We start from the raw sequence: 22,302 nt of genomic DNA, 5'->3' as shown, positions 1-22,302 counted from the left end.
CAGGAGGCGAATGCGGCAGTAGAGTCAACAGACACAGTTGAGGCAGAGTCTTGGCCTGTGTGCATGCTCCCAATGGTGACAGTTAGCACACGCAAATAGGGTGTCCACCCAGCCTTACTTAAGCCGAGTGGGGGGAGAGTAGTTGCCGAGTCAACGTCTTAGTGCAGTGAAGTTGTGCCTAGTTAGACCTAGAGAGCTGCTGAGTTCTGAGTAAGCCGTACATAGATTTATGAAGCGCATTGAATTGCAACTTTCTCTTACTACAATAAAAGAAAAAAACACAGCCATGTCTGAGTTTGAGTTCTTTGAGTTCGGACAGGATATGGGGGAGTGGATGATTCTAACTAGGACAGCTATATGAGGGGAGGAGAGGCTTACCTCTTCTCTCCCCCACCATGACTGGAATGGTGATCAGCCCCACTCTACCTGCAGATAACAGTCTTATGGGGGAGATCCCCATTGGGACAATGGGGACTCCTTCTAAGGCTTCAAACCCCTCCAGGAGGAGGCCATCTTTGTTCTGATCTTGGGGGGGCAGGGGTAAAGTTCATTGCCCTCCCAGTAAGAATAAGGCTGTCTCTTCCTTCCCTGCAGTTATTTTAGGAAAAACAAGATGCATTCTATGAATTAAGTGAACATCTAGTTTTGGCCCTAAACTCAGCTCAACTTCTTTGTCATATGTGGCTGTTTTTGATGTTCCTTTCTGAAGCATTATGTTGCATGGGCACAAAGTGTTCTGTGAACATGATGTGCCTCAGTTGGCTTGATGTTCATGCTATAAATCAGGCCACCATATATACATTCTTTCCAGGCACTGCACTATACAAAAATCCAGGCTCCTCCTTGGGACCACACAACCAATACTTAAGCTGTCACATAAATATTATGGAGCCAGCTCTAAATATGTGTCAATGAACTATTTATTGAACGTTCAAACAAACCGAGTTAATGAGACTGAAATATTGCCACATCCATACCATAGAAGTCTTATCTTATGAGTGTTGTTTCTGCTTGGGTTGTGAAAGGCCTCTAATGTTACTCAATGTATTCATGAAGTATTCTGAGCTATGCTCATCCTCGGAGGAAGGCATGCTATAGCTCCAAGGGGAGAATGTTGGTCTTTCTTATGTTGCATTCTTCATCTGGTTCTACTGTGACAGCAAGAACTTACCAGGCAGCTCTGCCTTATTTACTTAAAAGCACATCCAAGAAAAATCAGTCATTTCGTAATGTAAAGTTTTCTTTTGTAATTAATGTCTTGGGGGCTACGATTCATTGAACAAAGTCTTTCGGAGGATGAAAGAACTGGGAATTCCTAGGAGTTGGGAGTGGTTGTTTCTTGTGTGGATTTTAATGAGACCAGGAATGCTGGCTTTATAGAACAGGAATCTTCTGAAATATGGTACATTTATGAATTGAGCACTCAGGAGGATTTACTCCTCCATGCTGAGTTCATGTTGTTGGTCCTCAGGGACCCTTGGGAGGATCTTACAGTCTCTTTTATTGACCTTCTGGTTACAAACACACACACTCAAGACAGGATTGTGAAAAGTCCAGTTCTGCCTCAACCAGGCGGCAGTGTGTTTTCTTCTTTCCCTTTTAAACTTTAGCAACATCTTTCAACAGTAACTATAAACCTGGATGGGTAAATATGTGTGTGAGGGGGGGTGGCTAATGGTTAGAAGCAACTTCCATTAACTGTTGAAGAGAGAGTGGCTCTAAATAGGCATATCTTCTAGGGTGGCTTTTGGAACACTTGAGAGGCGAGTGTCTCTTAGAACAGGAATGGCAAACCTGTGTCATAGAATCATAGAATAATAGAGTTGGAAGGGGCCTATAAGGCCATCGAGTCCAACTCCCTGCTCAGTGCAGGAATCCAAATCAAAGCGTTGCTGACAGATGGCTGTCCAGCTGCCTCTTGAATGCCTCCAGTGTCGGAGAGCCCACTACCCCTCTAGGTAATTGGTTCCATTGTCATATGGCTCTAACAGTTAGGACATTTTCCTGATGTCCAGTCGAAATCTGGCTTCCTGCAACTTGAGCCCATTATTCCATGTCCTGCATTCTGGGACGATCAAGAAGAGATACCGGCCCTCCTCTATGTGACAACCTTTCACGTACTTGAAGAGTGCTATCATATCTCCCCTCAATCTTCTCTTCTCCAGGCTAAACATACCCAGCTCTTTCAGTCTCTCCTCATAGGTTTTTGTTTCCTGTCCCCTGATCATCTTTGTTGCCCTCCTCTGAACCCGTTCCAGTTTGTCTGCATCCTTCTTGAAGTGCGGAGACCAGAACTGGACGCAGTATTCAAGATGAGGCCTAACCAGTGCTGAATAGAGGGGAACTAGTACTTCACGCAATTTGGAAACTATACTTCCATTAATGCAGCCTAATATAGCATTTGCCTTTTTGCAGCCACATCACACTGTTGGCTCATATTCAGCTTGTGATCAATGACAATTCAAAGATCCTTCTCACATGTTGTATTGCTGAGCCAAGTATCCCCCACCTTATAAATGTGCATTTGGTTTCTTTTTCCTAAGTGTGGAACTTTGCATTCATCCCTGTTGAATTTCATTCTGTTGTTTTCAGCCCAATGCTCCAGCCTATCAAGGTCCCTTGAATTTTCTTTCTGTCTTCCATGGTATTAGCTATGCCCCCCAATTTTGTATCATCTTCAAATTTGATAAGCATGCTATGTACCTCCTCATCCAAGTCGTTAATAAAAATGTTGAAGAGCACTGGGTCCAGGACCGAGCCCTGTGGTACCCCACTTGTTACTTCTGCCCAGTTTGAGAAGGAACCATTTGATAAGCACTCTTTGAGTACGATTCTGGAGCCAACTGTGGATCCACCTGATAGTTATTCCATCCAGCCCACATTTAGCTAGCTTGCTAATCAGAATATCATGGGGCACTTTGTCAAAAGCTTTGCTGAAGTCGAGATATATTATGTCCACAGCATTCCCACAGTCTACAAGGGAGGTTACCCGATCAAAAAATAAGATACGATTAGTTCGGCAGGATTTGTTCTTCATAAATCCATGTTGGCTCCTAGTAATCACTGCATTGTTTTCAAGGTGCTTACAGACTGACTGCTTTATAATCTGCTCCAGAGTTTTTCCAGGAATTGATGTTAGGCTGACTGGTCTGTAGTTCCCCAGTTCCTCCTTTTTGCCTTTTTTGAAGATAGGGACAACATTACCTCTCCTCCAGTCATCTGGCACTTCACCAGTCCTCCACGATTTCGCAAAGATAATAGACAGCAGTTCTGAGAGTTCTTCAGCTAGTTCCTTCCATACTCTAGGATGCAGTTTATCGGGCCCTGCCGATTTGAATTCGTTCAAAGTGATTAGGTATTCCTTGACTAATTACAATTACAATTGTTCTGAAAGGAATTGATTACCATTACTCAAAAGTAATCACTACAATTACACTTAAGTTACTTTATAAAAAACTACTGAGTGACTATAAGGTGCTGGCTTTGGCTGCTGCACACTAAGTCGCCTAAAACAACATTAAAAATCAACACAGAAAGAGAGGTAGTAAAATAATTCTTTTTATCCATGAGATAGCAGTGGTGGTCTGATAAGGGAGGCAGAGGCCACTACTCAGATCTTTGCACATCAAACCAAGGGCAACCCCCCTCCACTTAGTCAGCCAGCATAATCTCTCTCACTTAACCACCTCCCAGACTCTGCCCTGCCACCAACTAATGGACACCCACGCAAGCAAACATTTTCCCCTGAGATGCAAAAAAGTTAAAACACTGCAAATGCAGCAAAGTAGCTGAGGAGGGCAGCGGAGGCCACTTTGCATGCCAAGTGCAAACACAGTATTCACACATGCAGACACACAAACACATGTTGTCATCTTTCCCCCAGGCACCTGGTTGGCCACTGTGAGAACAGGATGCTGGACTAGATGGGCCACTGGCCTGATCCAGCAGGCTCTTCTTATGTTCTTATGTTCTTACCTCTACAGTTCTTTATCTCCATTCTGTTGCTGCCTCCTCCCCCTTTATTCATGTTCTTGCCCTCCAGCTGCTTTCACCCTCCACTCCATTCTTCACCACCACCATCCATTTTTAAAACAATTGTTGTCTCCACTCCGCCCCATCTCACTCTCCACCTCCTCCCTCGTCGCCTCCTATTCACCCACAGAGCACAAGGGAAGAGTGATGCTGCACAGAAGCCCAGTTTGAGACACATGATTTTCATCCACAAATCAGAGGAGCAGAAGACTTCCCCTGTTCCCCCCACCCAAGTAATGCCTCAAAGTAATGCTGGAAACATTACAAATACTCCTCAAAAGTAATAAAATTACTCCTTGTTCTATTACAATCAAAATGTAAAAGAATTACCCACTTGTTTCTCAAAAATGTAATAAATTACAAGTATTTTCTTTTTTTGTAACTAATTTCTTTCCAGCTTTGCATTTGTTGAAATATTTAAACCTGTGGCTCTCTTCCATCCACTTCATGTACTTCCCAAAATGTCAAATCCAGAAGTTATCTGGTGAACCTGATTGTCTAAACCTCTGCCAGTTGAAGTTTGGAACAGCACCATTAATTTTGGTGACTTTGGCTGTGTACATATTACCGGCTTAAAACACAGCTGGTTTGTTCTTTTTCTCAATTTGGATCAAAACTGGTTTTGAGGAAAATGCATAAAAATGCAATATTTCATAAGAAAAAACTATTTTTAAGCTGGTAATGGGTACACAGACAGAGTCACCAAAATGGATCTTCCAGCTGTTGCTGGACTCCAGCTCCCATTGTCCCTGGTCATTGGCCATACTGGCTGGGGCTGATGGGAGCTGGAGTCCAACAACATCTGGAGGGCTACAGGTTCCCCTTCCCTGCTGTATTGAATCCTTCTCTGGGAAGTCCTCTGACCTTCAGGAGCAACTTTTTGGGGATGGGGCTGCAGTGAGAATGGAGGCTGAGAGAAGCGGCATTGTATATCTGGAACCTTTTTGGATCCCAGCCACAGTTAAAAATTGCTTTAAAATATATCTTGAAATACATTTTTTTAAAAAATATTTATTTACTTATTATTATTTAATTTGTATCCCTCCCTTCCTCCCAGCAGGAGCCCAGGGCAGCAAACAAAGAGCTAAAAACACTTTAAAACATCATAAAAACAAATCTTAAAATACATTAAAACAAAACAGAGTTAAAAACATTTTAAAAAAACAACTTTTAAAAAGGGTTAAAAACATTATTAAAAAACATATTAAGCAATTCTAACACAGACACAGACCCTGGGATAGGTCTCAACCTAAAAGGCTTGTTGAAAGAGGAAAGTTTTCAAAAGGCACCGAAAAGATAGCAGAGATGGCGCCTGCCTAATATTCAAAGGGAGGGAATTCCACAGGGTAGGTGCCGCCACACTAAAGGTCCGTTTCCTATATTGTGCAGAACGAACCTCTTGATAAGATGGTATCTGCAGGAGGCCCTCACCTGCAGAGTGCAGTGATCAACTGGGTATATAAGGGGTAAGACGGTCTTTCAGGTATCCTGGTCCTGAGCTGTATAGGGCTTTGTACACCAAAACTAGAACCTTGAACTTGGCCCAGTAGCAAATGGGCAGCCAGTGCAGTTCTTTCAGCAGTGGGGTGACATGTTGGTGATACCCTGCCCCAGTGAGCAATCTTGCCGCCGCATTTTGCACCAGCTGCAGCTTCTGGAGCAGCCTCAAGGGCAGCCCCACATAGAGCGCATTACAGTAATTCAGCCTGGATATTACCAGTGCATGGGCAACAGTGTCAGGCTATCCCGGTGCAGAAACGGCTGCAACTGTCTCACCAGCCGCAGCTGGTAAAAGGCACTCCTAGCCACTGAGGTCACCTGGGCCTCTAGAGACAAAGATGGATCCAGGAGCACCCCCAGGCTACCTGCTCTTTCAGAGGGAGTACGATCCTGTCCAAAGCAGGCAACTGACTAATTATCTGAACTTGGGAACCACCAACCCACAGTGGCTCCGTCTTCCTAGGATTCAGACTCAGTTTATTGGCCCTCATCCAGCCCACCACCGAGTCCAGGCAGTGGTCCAGGGCTTGCACGGCCTCTCCTGATTCAGATGTTATGGAGAAATAGAGCTGGGTATCATCAGCATACTGCTGACACCTCACCCCGAAGCTTCTGATGACTGCTCCCAAGGGCTTCATATAGATGTTAAACAGCATGGGGGACAAATGGTACCCTGCGGCACCCCACAGCACAACTGCCAGGGGGCCAAAAGACAGTCACCCAATGCTATTTTCTGAGAGCGACCCTGGAGATAGGATCAGAACCACTGTAAAACAGTGCCTCCAATACCCAGCTCACCAAGTCGGCCCAGAAGGATACCATGGTTAATGGTATCAAAAGCCGCTGAGAGATCAAGTAAGAATAACAGGGCCGCACTCCCCCTGTCCTTCTCCCGATAAAGGACATCCATCAGGGTGACCAAGACCGATTCAGTCCCATAACGAGGCCTGAACCCAGACTGGGATGGGTCAAGATAATCTGTTTCATCCAGGAGTACTTGCAGTTGCTGCGCCACAACCCTCTCAATCACCTTCCCTAAGAAGGGTATTTGCAACCAGTCGGTAGTTGTCACAAACCAATGGGTCCAGGGTGGACTTTTTCAGGAGTGGTTGGATCACCGCCTCTTTCAAGGTGGCTGGAACCATTCCCTCCCGCAATGATGCGTTGACCACACCCTGGATCCCCTCGGTCAGACACCCTTGGCAAGCTTTAATAAGCCAAGAAGGGCAAGGGTCGAGAGGACACATTGCTGGCTGCATCATCGCAAGCACCTTGTCCACGTCATGAGGATGCATAACTGAAACCGTTCCCAAGAAGTTGCAGCAGACGTTGCACTGGACACCTCATTGGGGACTACAGTAGATGTGGAGGGGCCATCAAGACTGCTACGGAGGCGAGCAACTTTACCATCAAAGTGCCTTGCAAACAATTCACCGTGGGCCTCCGAAGGGTCTAAGACTCCATTTCCTGGAGTTGATGTCAACAGACCCCTGACAATATGGAAAAGCTCCACTGGATGGCTACTTGAGGATGCGATGGAGGCAGAGAAGTGGGCCTTCTTCGCCGCCCTCACCACCACACAGTAGGCACTATTATGATGTTTTACTCGTGCCCAATCAGCTTCACAGCACATCTTTCGCCACTTGCGCTCTAGCCGTCGTCCAACCTGTTTCATTGCCCTTAGCTCACTGGTGTACCAAGGTGCAAGCCGGGCTCTACAGTGCTGGACAGGGAGCAGGGGCAACCGTGTCGATAGCCCAACACACCTTGCTGTTCCACAGCATGACAAGGGCTTCAACAGGGTCACCTGCTCTATCAACTGGGAACTCCCCCAGGGCATTCAGGAAACCAGTGGATTCCATTAGGTTCTGGGGGTGGACCATCTTAATCTGTCCACCACCCCTGCAGGGAAGGATCGGAGCCATAAGTCTAAACTTCATCAGGAATCTAGTGATCTGGCCATGACAATGGGGTGACAATGGGGTGACATCCACCCACCCCCCCATCTTCAGACCACCCCTTCCTCCATCTGGAGCAAAAACCAAGTCAAGGGTGTGCCCTGCATTATGTGTTGAGCCAATAACAACTTGAGACAGCCCCATGGTCTTCATGGAGGCCATGAAGTCCCGAGTCGGAACACTAGAGACAGCTTCAGCATAGACATTGAAATCACCCAGGACTATCGTTCTGGGCTCCTCCAACGCCACAGCTGAGATGACCTCTGACTGCTTGGTCAGAGAAGCTGTTGGGCAGCAGGGTGGATGGTACACCAGCAGCAACCCTAATTTACTGTCTCCTCGGCCCAATACCAGGTGTAGGCCCTCACAACCAGCTCCAAGACAGAGTGGTTTCCTGGTGATAGAGATGGAAGTTCTGTAGACCACAACAACAACTCCCCCCCATCCCTGCAGCCTGTTCTGGTGCTGCACTGAGTATCCAGGTGGGCAAAGTTGGGTCAGATCAACTCCTCCAAGCTCACCCACCCAGGTCTCGGTAATGCACACCAAATCGGCACCTTCATTCACAGTCAGGTCATGGATGAGAGTGGTCTTATTATGTACCAATCTGGCATTAAACAACAACACACACAGGCCAGTGGGCACAGCAGATGCGCAACAAGGAACCCATCCATGAGAGGAGTGGCAGCAAGGAACAAGGCGCAGATAAGCTTTGCTTTTGCCTTCTATGGTAATTCACCACATCCCCATGGCTATATTTCCCTCTGCCCATAATCACGGAAATTGGGGTGGTATCACCCATGTTCCTCCATACTAAGACTGCTCCTAAACACCTAATATGGGCCAAACGCGAGCCCACCAACAAAGCTTGCCAGAGCAAATTATCCCAGTAGGCCTCTGCGAGGATTGGGAACAGTCACACCTATTCAAACTTTTTCACACAGGGCTCATCTACTACTACTCCTGTCTCACACCCAGGGAGGGCCAGCCTTCTGCCGGTTACAGACTCTCACTCTGAAGGCATCTGACAACTTTCTCCTATCATTCAGTTCACTGCACAGTCTCCCACCTTGTGCAGGAACTACACATGCACCACATGCCCTCCCCACCACCAGTCTCCTCTAGACTGGTTTAACAGAGAACACATTAAAAAAATAAATAATGGAAGGGGGGTAGCGCCCTAGCCCTTGGAGCTCCCCAAAGAGCAACCCCCTTTGGTGTCACCTCTTTGGTGGCAACCCCACCACCAATGGCATAAAAATATGTTTTTAAGATGTTTTGTTTTATTTTAAAGATGTTTTGTTTTTTAGATGTTTTTAGTGTTTTATCTCTTGTTTGCCATCCTGCGCTCCTTCTGGGAGGAAGGGCAGGATAGAACCTTAATAATAATAATAATAACAACAACAACAACAGTAGTAGTAGTAGTAGTAGTAGCTGTTGTTGTTGTTGTTGGGACCATTGCATGACTTTCTGTCAGAAAACCCTCAAAGTTTATATCTTACCACTGGAAAACAGCTTGATTTTAATGGGGTTAGAGTGAATCCACAAGCTTTACCTGCACTGATTGCACACTACTGTTCTATGTTTATGAAGGCAACAGTTTCTGAAAACCTGATCCAAACAGTTCTGAAGAATCCTGTGGAATCTTAAAGACTAACATGTTTATATGGCATCGGCTACTGTGCACACCAGTCCACTTCATCAGCTGCATGAAGTCTTATCCTGATTTACTGATACATATACATGTAGTTGGGGTGATAATGGGTTGTAAACAGTGAGCTCGGAGGGAAATGAAATGGAGAAAGTACAGAGACAATGATAATGAAGTCATTAACAGTGGTCAGTTCAGATAACAGTTGTTGATAACAGAGATATCCTGGCATTGGTAAGCCAATTGACACATATAGTGTGATAAACTAGCAGTCTTTCAGATGAGGGTATTAGTGTCTGAAACAATTTATGAATTATTTGCTGCTGCTGCTCAAGAATAGATACTTTAAGGTCAGTTACAGTGTGTCACTCTAATACTTTTCTTCCCCCTTACAAGCAAACTGGACAGTTTTGAATTTATTTATTTTTACAAGACATGGTACAAAAGATGATCTGCTTTAAGCCTGCTTTAAGCCCTTGTAGTCAAACTTGTTCACAGTAAAATCTAAGTTTCTGGTGGGCTAGGGAATCCTATATTAAAAGACTAGGTGCTCATAGGTAATTTTAGACTTTGAATGTAAAATAGTTCTTTAGATGGTAATTATTACTCCAAATTGTGCCACGCTAGCCCTGTTGCATTTAGAGGACCTCCATCACCCAGTAGGTCTGGCTAGTATAGGGGTACTTCCAGACAACTGGAAATTGGAAAAAGCTTACATGCATGAGGAGCGCTGATTCCACACTAAACACTCATCTGGAAGCACTCTAGGATTTTGAATGGTATTCAGTGCTAGTCCTATTCAAAGTAGACCCATTGAAGTTAATGGGCATGACTAAGGTTCATTAATTTCAATGGGTCTACTCTGAGTAGGATGTAGTTGGACACAACTTTGTGTTTCTAGTATCAAAGGGGGTGCACTCAAATAGGCCATGAAGTCAAAGGTCTTTAATTGTTGTTTGTCTTCAGCATCTGATATTCAAAAGTATGCTTCTTCTAGTTGTGGAGGCTCCATTTAACTATTGTGGGAAACAGTGTTTGTTTACTTCCTTTATATCCCACCTTTCCTCCAAGCAGCTCAAGGTGGCATACCTGGTTCTCCCTGTCCTCATTTTATATTTATTTATTTATTTAAAATATTTCTATCCCGCCTTTTATTTACAAAAATAAAATCACACACGTACATAATAAATTACACACACACACACACACACACACACACACACACACACACACACATATATAGGGAGTGGTACTAAAGGGTAAAATTTAACGTAGAAGGCATAAAATCAGGCTCTACCTTCAGTCCCTCCCAAAGGCTCTCCGGAACAAGATCATTTTCAGAAGTCTCCGGAAAACCATCAGGGAGGGAGCAGAGCGGACTTCTTGGGGTAGGGTGTTCCAAAGCCTGGGGGCCACAGCTGAAAAAGCTCTCTCCTGCATGCCTGTCAGTCTAATGTCTTTCACTCCAGGCATGCAGAGGAAACCAGAGGCAGATGATCTTAAATCCCGGGCAGGTACATATGGGTGTAAGCGGTCCCTCAGGTACATTGGTCCAAGCCCGTTTAGGTCTTTAAAGATCAGAACCAGCACTTTGAATTGGGCCCGGAAGCAAATTGGGAGCCAGTAGAGTAGATAAGGCAGAGGGGTGAAATGCTCCCTGCGCCGTGCTCCAGTTAACATTCTGGCTGCTGCATTTTGAACCAACTGTAATTTCCAAACTGTTTTCAAAGGCAGCCCCACATAGAGTGCGTTACAATAATCAAGCCTCAATGTCACCAATGCATGTGTCAGTGTGGCCAAGTCAACTGCCTCCAGGAACGGACGCAGCTGGTAGACCAGTTTGAGTTGGCCAAAAGCTCTCCTGGCTACCACAGCCACATCATATTCAAGCAGCAGGGCAGGATCCAGGAGGACTCCCAAACTGCGGACCTGCTCCTTCAAGGGGAGTGCAACCCCGTCCCTGGTGCAGTTTTTCCCTTGACTAGCAGTACTTCCATCTTGTCTGGCTTAAGTTTCAGTTTGTTAGCCCACATCCAGCCCTTCACTGCCTCCAGGCACCGGTTTAGGATGAGCACTCCCTCCCTGCAATCAGGTGGTAAGGAGAGATAGAGCTGAGTGTCATCAGCATATTGATGACAATGTACTCCAAATCTCCTGATGACCTCTCCCAGTGGTTTCATTTATCCTCTGCAACAACCCTGTGAGGATGGTAAGAGACAGTGACTGGCCCAAGGTCACCAGGTGAGCTTCATGGATGAGCAGGGATTCGAACTCTGGTCTCCCAGGTCCTAGTTCAACACTTGAACCACCACATCACACTGACTTTCTGTTGATCCATGGTTTGTGAGTTTGTCTATTCCTTCTTTAAATCCATCTAAGCAAGTGGCTGCAACATGTTGTGTGACAGTTGAGGACTATGCGCTGTCTGTTCAGAATCTCCTGCTGCCAATCAGCTTCATTGGGTAACCCCTGAGTTCTAGTATAATGAGAAAGGGATAAAAATCTCCCACTCCCCATGGTTTTATAAATATTATATTTATCTTAACAAGACCTTTAACGCAATCTGTCTGTAATTATTTGCTTTATTTTTGTCATGTTGTTACAGATTTATTGTTGTGCTATGGGTTACATACTCTTCTTTTCTATGACCTTTGGCAGATGCAGTTACTAGATAAAACTTGATTCCTACCAGGACCTAATTACTACCCTCATACTCATGGCTGAGCAGCAATATGGGGAAGAAAGTGTAACAGATTCTGTAGCAGAAATCTCAGTTACTGCAACACTCTTCTGTCTTTATCCAACTCCTGTGTGCCTGTGTTTCAATGCCAAATGGATATTCCTTAATCTCATGATAATTATTTGTTTGTTTGCTTGTTAAATTTGTGTCCCACCTTTCCACTGAACAGTGCTCAAGGCACTGCTAGTAGCAGTAAAATGCAAAGTAAAATACATAGCAACAAGTAAAAACAAGCCATGTCAATAGCAGCAGTTAAAGCATCTCAATAACACCAATAAAAGGAACAACCAGTCCAATGAATTATAACATATTCAGGCTTTAATCCTACGATCGCAGGTGTGAACATTTCATGGGGCACAGGATAGTGTGAGCCCTCCTGTCCATGAATGAAGACGGAGGTCCACAGTTCAAAAAAAAAAGGAGATCCATCCCTGGAGATCTCCTCATTGCAAGGGCTGGGATCTCCACTGCCACTGCTGCTCTGCTCGATGCTCCATAGACAGTAAGGGCCAGCAGAGGTGATTGGGGGGGGTGTATCAGGGGCACGTTGTAGGAAACTTTGTATGCACTGGATCTAAAGCTCATTCCTTCCCTGGACATGCCCCCTGAAAGAAGGGGAATGTACCTGAGCCCTGGAGCTGGCTCACTTATTTTTCCTCTTGTTGGAGCCAATAGTGGGGAGGGGGATTTTAAAAAGCAAAAGGCAGTGGAGGATAAGAAGGTAGAGGACATAATAAGAGGCCTTCTGGTGCTGGATCAGGCCCAGAGCTTGGAAAAGTTACTTTTTTGAACTACAACTCCCATCAGCCCAATCCAGTGGCCATGCTGGCTGGGGCTGATGGGAGTTGTAGTTTAAAAAAAAGTAACTTTTCCAAGCTCTGATCAGGCCAATGAGCCATCTAGCCTAGCATCCTGATCTCACAGTGGCCAACCAGTTGCTTATGGAAAGCAGGACCTGAGCGCAACCGTACTTTCCCCGCTTGTGATATCCAGCAACTGCTATTCAGAAGCATACTGCCTCCAACAGTGGAGACAGAGGAGCATAGCCATATCACAAAAGCTGGCAAGCCTCATCATCTGCCCTGCTGGCATAAGCCCAGAAATGCTTCAGAAGTGACTAGAAGTCTATTCTCCTTCTCCAGAGCCCCTAAAGGATTGCTCTGCTCAAGTGGCCAGATATGTCAGCTTATCAGGCCCAAGGCCTCTCTGAATAAAAAAAGCCTTTTCCCACCAGCAAAAGGTCCCATCAGACAAGTAGACAGCCCTCTCTTGGCAAGGAGTTACAGAACCTGGAAGCAACCACCACAATCACACCATTCAGTAAAGGAATAAACAGTGTTGCAAATTTGGTAGTAACTAAGGGCCAACTGCATGGGATGGTAAACATACAGCTGCTGCCTAAAATGGGAGCCATGTATCTAGGCTGCTGCCACCACCTGTTGCCATAATGTTGTGCTGAACTTGTCTCATATTGTGGGCTCCTGGAAGGGCGGGATATAAAGCAAATAATAACAATAATATTGTAATGTCATTCCATGTTTCCCAACCTTATAATCCATAGCATCCAATGATATGGAGCAGAAGGCAGGGAAACACCCAAATGCCGTGATGTCATGACACCAGATAATGGTGTCTATTACAGAGGCAGAGGAGGGAACTAGGCCATTCTTATTTTCAGCAGAGCTGTCTGGTTATCATCCCATCTGTTCTGACCCTCAGTCAGTATTTTCCAGGCTGCAATCAATGGACACTCACAGCACACCCCAAGCTCAAGGTTTGCTGAGATGAGCAAGTTTGGAATGCATGTAGGCGTCCTGGCTGAGCTGGGGCTATGTTGGCATAACTCCCTCATCCCAGCTCAGCCAGGGATACACCAGTGTAACTCCCTCAATCCAGCTCAGCTGGGGTTATACTCAGCCAGTGGAACTTAAGTCTGTGGAATTTATGCCAGGACGTTCAGTATATCCCCCAAACAGGGACATTTCAGAGATATTGCAGATACAGGATGGGGCAAGGAGAAATTTACACCTACTCCAAACCTCTTTCAGCTGAATCACATGTCCTGGCAACTTGGCAGAACTTATACTGGCAAAAAGGTTGATGTAAATCAAGCTTGATTTTAAAGGCTTCTTTTCCTTCTGCCAAGTTCAGGCTGGCTCAGGTGGCAGTAGCCCTGCTCCTGAACGGCATTTGGAGTAGGGATAATTTATGCCCACTGAACACTAAAGTCAGGATCATTCAGACCATGTTATTCCCAATCTCTATGTATGGATGTGAAAGTTGGACAGTGAAAAAAGTGGATAGGAGAAAAATCAATTCATTTGAAATGTGTTGGGGGAGAGCTTTGCGCATACAATGGACTGCGAAAAAGACAAATAATTGGGTGTTAGAACAAATTAAACCAGAACTATTACTAGAAGCTAAAATGATGAAACTGAAGTTATCATACTTTTTTCTAATGAATCATGTCTTCTCATTATGTGTCCAGACAATAATGCTGGGGAAAATAGAAGGGAGTCGAAAAAGAGGAAGGCCAAACAAGAGATGGATTGATTCCATAAAGGAAGGCACAGACATGAATTTACAAGATCTGAACGGGGTGGTTCATGACAGATGCTCTTGGAGGTTGCTGATTTATAGGGTCGCCATAAGTCGTAGTTGACTTGGAGGCACATAACAACAACAACACAATTTAAACCCGAGTAAACTCTGCAGGCTTCTTATACTTAGGATGGCTCTGTTATTTGGAAAATAAAATCCTTTGAAACAAATGGTTCTTCAGAGCAATTGTGCATATTACTGGACAGGGGCATCACTTTAATGTGTGTGTTTCCCTGAGTTTACTAGCATAGTTGCGATGCATTTCACATGCAAATAAGACACAAATAATTTCCAGAACTGGAAGGGTGAAACCAATAAGTTCAGAGGGAATAAGAAAGAGAGAAAAAGAGAGTGCACATGTACACACAGGACCGGTATAAAATAATCATAAAGTAGTACTTTTTCATGTTGACATCAAACCTTGACATCACATGTGTCCGAGGATGCTGTAGCAACTGCAACTGCGTTGTCAAGGAAACAGCCTTGTGCTCAGCAGGCAAGACCAATGAGGATTAAGCATTGCTATATTCTAGCTAAGCCTCAGTGACCTTATCAGAGAGCAACACAATCTATCTGGTCTATACTGTGCAGGTATCCCTCTGGAGGGAGGAAGCTCTCTGCAGCCTAGACAAACACATTGTGTACCCGACTGAGATGTTGAAGGTGGATTATTCAGACAGACTCATTTCCCAGCTGAGACGGACTAAGTGGCACACTTTGGGTAAGTGCTATAAATGACCAGTTATTGTTAAGGAAATTAAAGCTGGAGTGTATGTTTTCATTAAAATTAGGTTACTGATAACAATGGAAAAGGTTGCTTAGGATAGTGTTGACGGTGTTAATTTTTAGATTGCAAATTAATTAAAACTGTTTTGAAGAACTTCACAAAGCAGAAGTAAAATTAGTTGTGATAAACTTCAGGATGAGCTGGTGTCTCTCTGCCAGAGCCAGCAATATCAAACCATTGCATCCAAAAATAATCAGAACAGAACAGCAAAAGAGTGTAGAATTGCAACTGAGTCAACTAATCTCAGTTTTCCTCTGAGAAAGCAGTTTGTTTTTTCAGTAACTGGTGATTGCAAATGGTGCACCTCTTTATCCTGGCCTTTGACACCTGAAACATGTATTTTTAGGACCCAGCCTATCATGGGATTTTAGAGTTTTTAAAAGTTGTTTTTAATGGTGTATTGTAAAATTGTTGTAACTCGTCCTGGGACCTTTGGGTGAAGGGAGGGATAGTAGTAGTAGTAGTGGTAGTAGTAGTAGTAGTAGTATGCAGTACTGAAGTTTGTACCCCACTGCTGACACGGTTATTTCATTGTGAGATTGACATTTTATTTTGTTTTATTGTAGAAAGATACTGAAATACTAAGCTGAGCCATTACATTCTAATAAGCACAGAAGAGAAACATGTGGCTTGGGCAGCATGGAAAGATCCACTGAGAAATACTCTTGATATTGGAATAACTACATAGTGTGTAAGCATTGGGTTTTATCCAACTACATTCTACTCGGAGTTGACTCACTGAAATGAATGAGCCTAAGTTAGTCATGTCTATTAACTTCAGTGGGTCTACTCTGAGTAGGACTAGCTTTGGATACCCCCCACTGACTTTGCTTGCCTTTACTCATTTGTTTTCTATCTTGTTTCAAAAGCAGAAGAATCTGCTCCCTTACCATGAGACATATCAAAGTTTTGAAAATACGACTTTCTTTGTAGCTTTGCAGTGTGTAATGGTGAGGCTTCTGGAGCACTGGAACTGGCAGAGTGTGCCACTGGTATTCTCAGTATCGCAGGGGGATCTATCATTGTACAGATGACAGACTATCAGTCTTTGTCCACTCTTGGGTATTTATATTCGGAGACAGCAGCAATTCATCTGGACATAAAGCGCAAACATGCTTTTATGGGCTACGTGATCCTCTGATAATATTATCGTTTTGCTGTTAGTGATGTGTTTAATACAGAGGATGGAAGGGACTGGGTGATAGCTAATACTAAAACTCTGAAAGGAGCCACACACTAGCTAATGATGATGTGAGCATACTTGGCATGATCCAGCCAAAGTTAAGCACTTTCAAGTCTGAATGATTTCAATTGAAGAGTTAGGCTGCAATCCTCTTTCCGCTTACTTGAGAGTAAGCCTTGTTAAGCTCCATTGAAACTGATACAATTGGAAAATGCTTAAGGTTGGTTGGGTTGTATTCATATTGATACTGCTTATTAATACTTCACTAAAACTAAACATGCCCTTGAACTAATGATCATGGTGTAAATATGTTGCGGGTGTGTTTAAGAGAGACAAGCTTTTGTAGGGTGTCTTCCCTTTCTAATTAAAGACCATCCTCCACATTACAAGTTCATGACCTTTTGAGAGCTTGATTTTTGGCTGTGTGCTTAATGCACATTAACTAGCTCTAGCACCTTGGCAGCTATGGACCCTGTTAGCTTACTCAATCATTCTGAATCCCTATTGCACTGGGGAAAGCTCAACATCCCTCCCAACAACACATATTTTCATAATCTTTCTTGATCCACAGTATTCTTGCCACATAATAAACACTTCCTTCCTGCCACCTGCAGTGATCGCTCCTGTCCCTAATGTTATTAATTATTTTATTTATTAAAGATATTTACAAGATGGGGAAAGTTTTTTAGGGTATACCCTCCCAAACTGTGTATGGACTGGAAAAAGGATTGCCACAAGAAAGAAGAGGAAGGAAGGAAGGAAGGAAGGAAGGAAGGAAGGAAGGAAGGAAGGAAGTGCTATAATAATCAACATAGATAATACGTTACATAACATAATATCTATTGCAGGGTTTCCCAAACTGTGGTCTGTGGACCACCAGTGGTCCATGAGCTTAATCCAAGTGGTCTGAAGCCTGCAGTAAATATATATATTTACTGAGTTTAAACAAACAATACACAAAAGAACATTATCATGACCGAGAGAAATAGAGGCATATATAGTCGTGGATAATTAATTTAATTTTGAAAAAGGTAAAACAAATACAAGAGCAAGCTGGTTATTTCCCTTTTCATCCCGTCTCCCCCAATTAACCAAGTACTGTTCTGCATAAAATACCATGTGAAGATGGTGGGTTACATGTGTTATTTGTGGAAGATACAAATTTAATAAACCTATACCACACATTATGAAAAGCATCACCCTCTGTTCCCTTTCTCAAAGCTTTAATTCTGCAAGTAAGTAGCTCCATTTATTTTTCATTGCATTTTATTGCTTTTATTTTTATATTGTACTTTATTGTATTACAATCTGAAATCTATGGCATTCAGATTTTAATACAGTAAAATACAATATATAAGAAATAAAAGAATCAATAAAGTACATTGAGTGCGTTGCAACTGCTTCAAGTGCATTACAACTGCTCACACACAGAAAAATCACTTAGTGGTCCATCAAGACCCTCAGTGGTCTGTGGAGAAAAAAGTTTGGGAACCATTAATTTATAGATAATATAATATCAACATGGATAATAATCAGTGGAATTGATTGCCCTGACTCTGAGTAAAAATGTAAAAAGAACTTAAAAAGAAATCCCAAACAGCTTCAGTTTAGTCAGCATGAGCACCATCAAATAAGTCCCCACAATAGTCCATAAGCTGCATTGAGTTAATTACTGTGGCATGCAAGGTGCTGCGTAGAGCTTAGACACCGTGGCCTTGACATAAGTAGTTCCTTACAGCTACCAAGCCATCTATTTTTGGATTTTGTAGATCTGGCTCTGGTCAAGGATCATTTGTATATGCAAACAATTTGCAGACTAAACCATCTTCCAAAATATTTGCATAGAAAAACAGGTGGAGGTTAAAGTCAGTTGACAGTTTTAAAAACCAGCAACAGTGTTAGATTGCCTACTGAACTGAGATTGACTTTTGTTTCACTTGAAGGTTTATGTTTCCTATTTGTATCTCCAATTATGATTCAGGGGTTTTTTAGGTGCTCAAAAATTTTCTGAAAGATGGTGGGGACAGGCTGATCTTTTTTAAACCAGAATGGTCCCCATCTTATTTTGCTGACAGTACAAAAAACAATAGGCTATTGTTGTCTGGTTTTGGTAGAAGAGCTCCAGGCATCTGCAGTACTAGATCCAGTAGGCACAAATTGCGTAAAATGTTGATTAGCAAAAAATCTCATCTGTTTTCTGTAATTGCATATAATATTTTCCCTTTCTGAGAACTTTTTTTTTTTTTTGCACATTGAAGTACCCATGATTCCCAAGAAAATTGTTGGCAGCTTCTCGTTTATTTTGACATAGACTTTTATGCATGTTTTCCTAGTTATGCTACATTTGGACTGAGATCCTAGGCACATTTACTTGGCTCTACATTCCATTTGTAAACTTATAAGATCTGAACAGGCTGGTTCATGACAGATGCTATTGGAGGTTGCTGATTCATAGGGTTGCCATAAGTCGTAATCGACTTGAAAGCCCATAACAACAGCAACATTCCATTTGAAATCAATATGGTTCCAAGTAAATGTGTTTAGGATCTAAGTGCCAAAATCTGCCTTTCCTTTTATTTGAATCCTCAAATCCAAGGTATTTTAATACTAATTTTGTTACATTTTACTGCTACAAATAATGCTTTCCATAATGTGCAGAATTTTCATCCATGAAAATTCAGAAGCAAAAAGGGACTTCAAATGGTGAAAGATTCACAGCCCTCTTGTTTGCCTTTTTGGGGCATGCTTTGCCACTTGTTCACAGCTTCTTTACCCACTCTGCAGCTTCAGCACCATTAAAAACAAAAAGCAGAGGCAGAAAACTAGAGCTCATGTAGGGAATATAGTGGCATCTTGTAGTCATACATTCAGTCATGATGATATCACAAAGTCAAATCAGAGTGATGGTAAAGTTTCCTTCCCTCTGAATAGACAAATATTTTAGCCTCGTTGCACAATTCCCCTCTATTGCTAAAATAGGAGGATTGTTTTTTCAGCAGGTGATTTTTGGTTTGAAGCATGCTCTCCTTGGTTCTTTAGTTTGATCTGTTTTCAAAATGTATTTCTACAGTGCTTTAGACTTTTATCATTTTTCTTGACATTTTAAATATATGTTTGATACATGATCACCTAGAGCAACCCTGCAAATGAGCCTCAGAAAGTTTTACTAGCCCACATTTCTATACGTTAATGTAACTTAAAACTATGATTGGTAGAGGATGATCTGCTTGGTCATCTGGAGGACCACTTCTGACTCACCATAGGTGACCATGGCCTAAATGATATTGTATATTTAAGTAATGTAACTAGCCCTCTTGAGCACCCTCTTCAGAATGTGTGAGAGCTCAGACTAGGTAGGTGGCATGGGTGCACTGCTCCCACCCCACCTCCAGTGTCCCCATGCACACTGCTCCAGTCCCACCCTTCATCTTCTGTCCTTTCTGTGTTGTGTTGAACACAAGTGACTGCAGGGAAATTCTAACTGTGTTTGACTGATCACAGAGTCATCCTTTCATCTGGGATTCTAACTGTGTTCAATTTAATGTGGTTAGAATTCTCCTTCAGTCCTTTGCAGGGCATGAAGGAGAAGAGAGGAGGAGGTGGGCCTGCCACTCCTGGGGACATTGTTGGAGGAGTTGCCACACCGGCACTTGCCCTCTACCCATTTTAAGCTCTCACACATTCTTTTGGACACCTGAAATGGGCTACTTACACCCTAAGTTATGGAATTCCCTCGCACAGAGGTGCATCTGGCACTTTCACTGTAGAACTTTTGTTGTAGGCTGAAGATGCACCTCTTTACTCTGGCTTTTGATACTTGAGATGCATATTTTTGGACCCCCTCTAGTTGTGAGTGTAATTTCTTTTAAACTTTTTTTAATAGTGTATTTTATATTGTTGCCACATGCCCTGGGACCTATTAGTGAAGGACATATAATAAACATAAACATAAGAATAATATTAATAATACCATGTTTCTCATTTTTTAATATTTCTGTGGATTTGTCATGGCCTTTGGCTAGCACAATAAACTTTTCTTCTTCTTCTTCTTCTTCTCATCATCATCATCATTATTATTAATAATCATCTATGGGTGTATATTACACAGGGTGACATAAAGCCTTCCCTGTTTGTATTCTCACAAAAACTTTGTGAGGTAGAGATGGCTGAGAGATAATGGCTTGAGGTCACCCAGTAAGCTGCATGCCAGAGTGAGGATTTCAACCTAGATCTCCCTGGTTTTACTGATACACCACACTCTGGTTCAGTGTATTCCAGCAATTATTATTTCAAGACATGAACTCTGGTTGCTAGTGTATTCTTGGTTTCTACCTCTACAGCATTTTCAGCTCCTTGGTCCTGGCACAACACCTTACAAAACTAAAAAGCTTGGTTGCTTACTTGTGTAAAACTTTATTGAAACTCAATTTAATTTAATTTATTTAATTTATTGGATTTCTTAGTCGCCCATCTGACTGGCCATCCAGCCACTCTGGGCGACGTACAAAATGAACAAAATAACACAAAATGACACACCAAAACAATAACTTTAAAATCTAAAAGCGATAATGGTAAAATCTAGCCCACCCCAAAGGCCTGCCTGAAGAGCCAGGTCTTCACGGCCCGGCCAAAACTCATTGTAGAGGGGGCCTGGCGAAGATCATTTGGAAGGGAGTTCCATAGGGTGGGGGCCACAATTGAAAAAGCCCTCTCTCTGGTCCTCACCAGTCTAGCTGTTTTGACTGGTGGGATAGAGAGAAGGTCTTTTGAGGCCGATCTTGTTAGGCGGTATAGGTTTGAGGGTAAAAAAGCCTGTTGCTTCTTGCAAATAAGGATGGGGGATAAATTCAATTCAGTTCACATTTAAAGGTGACACACTTACATAATTTGCACTGTCTGAAACAACAAACAAACTAAAACACAGGCAACCTTCAAAATACAATGACCAACTTCAGAACCAGCTTGAAAAAGTAGAGCCAAAAAAAAAAGCTGTGTTGAAACTCTGCACTCTTGCTAACAGCTGGTAAAAAGCTCTAGAGAGAACTCCAGCTTCAGGCACTTCCAAAATTGTCTTGATGTTGCAGCGGCTTCAGTAAGGATCTTCTAGCTTCATTTTCTGGCTGCCTAGGGCTATTGATGGCTCTAGCAGTGTCTCCTGCTGATTTACACAGGTATAAATGAGATGAGAATTGAGACCTCCAATTTTGCAAGCCCAAAAAATAGGAGCCTGAAATTATTTGTATTGTACTGGGCAAATTGTGAAAACTACACCTCTCAGATTTCATGTACATCATGAACTTTGAAAGACTTGTTTTGTGCCACTTCTGATGGTTTTTTCCCCGTCTTCTGCTGCTGCTGGAAAAGATGACAGATGAGGCATACTTAAAGGTACCAGTGTATAGAGCTGCTCCCCTCTGTCACCGGGAGGGAGTTGAGACTTTTTAATATTGACATAGCAGCACTCCAAGAAACTGAAAGAGCAAGAGAAGGACAACTGAAGGAAGAAAAAGTGAAAACTGAAAAACTGAAAGAAGAAAAAGGAGGTCATACCTTCTTCTGGAAAGGACTGCCTGAACAAGGACGATGAATACATGGAATAAGCTTTGCTATTAAAAATAATCTTGTGAAGCTCTTGTCAGAAGTTCCTATTGGCGTTAATGAGCTACTCTCAACTCTCCAGTTAAAACTTGCCAAAAACCAGCAGGCAACTATTGTAAGTGCTTATGCGCCAACGTTAGATGCTGATGAGGACATCAAGGAAAGTTTTTATAACCAGCTGGACACCATCTTATCAGAGATACCTAAGGAGGATAAAATTATCCTCCTGGGAGATTTCAATGCAAGACTTGG

At 43.0% G+C, this 22,302-nt stretch overlaps 1 protein-coding gene across 5 annotated transcripts in view; it reads left to right on the top strand.

Moving 5' to 3' along the window:
- PRLR (prolactin receptor) overlaps positions 1 to 22,302 on the top strand; it is a 255,714-nt gene that overhangs the window by 8,886 nt on the left and 224,526 nt on the right. For 4 of the 5 annotated variants that reach the window (XM_061616167.1, XM_061616197.1, XM_061616186.1 and 1 more), the window contains exon 2: positions 15,074 to 15,203. The exons of the other annotated variant lie outside the window; for it this stretch is intronic. The gene's annotated coding sequence lies outside the window, so the exon portion shown is untranslated. The remainder of the gene's footprint in view (positions 1 to 15,073; positions 15,204 to 22,302) is intronic. 5 annotated transcript variants of the gene reach the window in all.

This window comes from Rhineura floridana, chromosome 1, assembly GCF_030035675.1.
Source record: "Rhineura floridana isolate rRhiFlo1 chromosome 1, rRhiFlo1.hap2, whole genome shotgun sequence".
Lineage (NCBI taxonomy): Eukaryota > Metazoa > Chordata > Lepidosauria > Squamata > Rhineuridae > Rhineura > Rhineura floridana.
Note: the sequence above shows the minus strand (reverse complement) of the source record. Positions and strands in the feature narration are given on the sequence as shown.